General features: G+C 42.8%; 1 non-coding gene across 1 annotated transcript; it reads left to right on the top strand.

Annotated features, from left to right (window-relative positions):
- Nucleotides 1-3,198: 3,198 nt before the first annotated feature.
- LOC112753735 (small nucleolar RNA R71) lies at nucleotides 3,199-3,306 on the top strand. Its single transcript, XR_003178105.1, has one exon. It is a non-coding gene; the product is annotated as a small nucleolar RNA R71 (small nucleolar RNA).
- The last annotated feature ends 379 nt before the right edge of the window (nucleotides 3,307-3,685 follow it).

Here is a 3,685-nt window from a genome sequence, read left to right as displayed (position 1 = left end):
CGGTTGCTAGTGGGAATGATTGATCATTGAATGAACTCCAACCATCCTCTAGCTACAGGCTTGAGGTCCAATTTTCTTAGTTGAACCGGCTTGCCTTTGGAGTCAATCTTCCATTGAGCTCCTTCTACACATATGTCCATAAGGACTTGGTCCAACCTTTGATTAAAGTTGACCCTTCTAGTGTAGGGGCATTCATCTCCTTGCATCATGGGCAAGTTAAATGCCAACCTCACATTCTCCGGACTAAAATCTAAGTATTTCCCCCGAACCATTATAACATAGTTCTTTGGATCCGGGTTCTTACTTTGATCATGGTTCTTGGTGATCCATGCATTGGCATAGAACTCTTGAACCGTTAGGATGCTGACTTGTTGGATGGGATTTGTTAGAACTTCCCAACCTCTTCTTTGAATTTCATGTCGGATCTCCGGATACTCATTTCTTTTGAGTTTGAAAGGGACCTCAGGGATCACCTTCTTCTTGGCCACAACATCATAGAAGTGGTCTTGATGGGCTTTGGAGATGAACCTTTCCATCTCCCATGACTCGGATGTGGAAGCTTTTGTCTTCCCTTTCCCCTTTCTAGAGGATTCTCCGGTCTTAGGTGCCATCAATGGTAATGGAAAAACAAAAAGCTTATGCTTTTACCACACCAAACTTAGAATTTTGCTCGCCCTCGAGCAATAAAAGAAAGAATAGATGAAGAAGAAGAAGAAATGAAGGAGAGGGAGAGTGGGAAGTATTTCGGCCAAGAAGGGTGTAGAGGGGTGTGTTGTGTGAATTTGATGAAGAATGGAGGGCTTTATATAAGGAAGGGAGGGGGGAAAGGTTTCGGCCATATTGGTGGGTTTGGGTGGGAAATTGGTTTTGAATTTTGAAGGTAGGTAGAGTTTATGAGGTAGGTTTATGGGGAAGAGTGGATGGATATGAGTGGTGAAGAGGTGATAGGGAAGAGAGATTGAGGTGATTGGTGAAGGGTTTTTGGGGAAGAGTGTTTATGGGGTTGTGTGAAAGAGAGTGGTGAGAAGAAGTGAGTGGAGGTAGGTGGGGATCCTGTGGGGTCCACAGATCCTGGGGTGTCAAGGATTTGCATCCCTACACCAATTAGGCATGTAAAATGCCTTTGCACACAATTCTGGGCGTTCAGCACCAGGTTGGTGCCCATTTTGGGCATTCAACGCCCATTTGCTGCCATTTCTGGCATTGAACGCCAGAACCATGCTTGTTCTGGGCGTTCAGTGCCAAAATGCTGCCAATTTTGGGCGTTCAGCGCCAGAACCATGCTCTGTTCTGGCATTGAACGCCAGGCAGATGCTCCTCCAGGGTGTGATTTTTCTTCTGCTGTTTTTGATTCCGTTTTCAATTTTTATATTTATTTTGTGACTCCTCATGATCATGAACCTATAAAGACATATAACTAAGAAAAATATAGTTAGATAAATAAAAATTGGGTTACCTCCCAACAAGCGCTTCTTTAATGTCAATAGCTTGACAGTGCGCTCTCATGGAGCCTCACAGATGTGCAGAGCTTTGTTGAGACTCCCTAACACCAAACTTAGAGTTTGGATATGGGAGTTCAACACCAAACTTAGAGTTTGGTTGTGGCCTCCTAACACCAAACTTAGAGTTTTACTGTGGGAGCTTTGTTTGACTCTGCTTTGAGAGAAGCTTTTCATGCTTCCTCTCCATGGTTGCAGAGGGAGATCCTTGAGTTTTAAACACAAGGGAGTCCTCATTCCATTAAAGGACTAGTTCACCTCTGTCAACATCAATCACAGCTCTTGCTGTGGCTAGGAAAGGTCTTCCTAGGATTATGGATTCATCCTCTTCCTTTCCAGTATCCAGGACTATGAAATCAGCAGGGATATAAAGGCCTTCTACCTTTACTAACACGTCCTCTACTTGTCCATATGCCTGTTTTCTTGAATTGTCTGCCATCTCTAATGAGATTTTAGCAGCTTGCACCCCATAGATTCCCAGTTTCTCTATTACAGAGAGGGGCATGAGGTTTATTCCTGAACCAAGATCACATAGAGCCTTAAAGATCATGGTGCCTATGGTACAAGGTATTATGAACTTTCCAGGATCCTGTCTCTTTTGAGGCAATGTCAGTTGACCCAGATCACTTAGTTCATTGATGAACAAGGGAGGTTCAACTTCCCAAGTATCAATACCAAATAATTTGGCATTCAGCTTCATGATTGCACCAAGGAACTTGGCAGCTTGCTCTTCAGTAACATCCTCATTCTCTTCAGAAGAGGAATACTCATCAGAGCTCATGAAGGGTATAAGGAGGTTCAATAGAATCTCTATGGTCTCTAGATGAGCCTCAGAGTCCTTTGGTTCCTTAGAGGGAAACTCCTTATTGATCACTGGACGTCCCAGGAGGTCTTCCTCCTTGGGATTTACGTCCTCCTCTCCTTCTTTGGGTTCGGCCATGGTGCTTATGTCAATGGCCTTGCACTCTCCTTTTGGGTTCTCTTCTGTATTGCTTGGGAGAGTACTAGGAGGGATTTCAGTGATCCTCTTACTCAGCTGGCCCACTTGTGCTTCTAGATTTCTAATGGAAGACCTTGTTTCATTCATGAAACTTACAGTGGCCTTAGATAGATCAGAGACTAAGTTTGCTAAATTAGAAGTATTTTGTTCAGAGTTCTCTGTCTGTTGCTGAGTGGATGATGAAAAAGGTTTATTATTGTTAAACCTGTTTCTTCCACCATTATTAAAGCCTTGTTGAGGCTTTTGATCCTTCCATGAGAAATTTGGATGATTTCTCCATGATAAGTTATAGGTGTTTCCATAAGGTTCACCTAAGTAATTCACCTCTGCTATTGTAGGGTTCTCAGGATCATAAGCTTCTTCTTCAGAAGATGCCTCTTGAGTACTGTTGGATGCAGCTTGCATTCCATTCAGACTCTGAGAAATCATATTGACTTGCTGAGTCAATATTTTATTCTGAGCCAATATGGCATTCAGAGTATCAATCTCAAGAACTCCCTTCTTCATAGGCGTCCCATTATTCACAGGATTCCTTTCAGAAGTGTACATGAACTGGTTATTTACAACCATGTCAATGAGTTCTTGAGCTTCTGCAGGCATTTTCTTCAGGTGAATGGATCCACCTGCAGAGGTATCCAATGACATCTTAGATAACTCAGACACACCATCATAGAATATATCCAGGATGGTCCATTCTGAAAGCATGTCAGAAGGACACTTTTTGGTCAGTCCTTTGTATCTCTCCCAAGCTTCATAGAGGGATTCACCTTCTTTCTGTCTGAAGGTTTGAACATCCACTCTAAGCTTGCTCAGCTTTTGAGGAGGAAAGAACTTGGCTAGGAAAGCCTTGACCAGGTTATCCCAAGAGTTCAGGCTATCCTTAGGTTGAGAGTCCAACCATACTCTAGCTCTGTCTCTTACAGCAAAAGGGAAAAGCATGAGCCTGTAGACTTTAGGATCTACTCCATTAGTCTTAATAGTATCACATATCTGCGAGAATTCAGTTAAGAACTGAAAAGGATCTTCAGATGGAAGTCCATGAAACTTGCAGTTCTGCTGCATCAGAGAAACTAATTGAGGTTTCAGCTCAAATTTGTTTGCCCCAATGGCAGGAATGGAGATGTTTCTTCCATGTAAATTGGAATTAGGTGCAGTAAAGTCACCAAGCATCCTCCTTGTATTATTA

The sequence above is a fragment of the Arachis hypogaea genome, chromosome 15 (genome assembly GCF_003086295.3).
Source record: "Arachis hypogaea cultivar Tifrunner chromosome 15, arahy.Tifrunner.gnm2.J5K5, whole genome shotgun sequence".
In the NCBI taxonomy this organism is placed as follows: Eukaryota; Viridiplantae; Streptophyta; class Magnoliopsida; order Fabales; family Fabaceae; genus Arachis; species Arachis hypogaea.
Note: the sequence above shows the minus strand (reverse complement) of the source record. Positions and strands in the feature narration are given on the sequence as shown.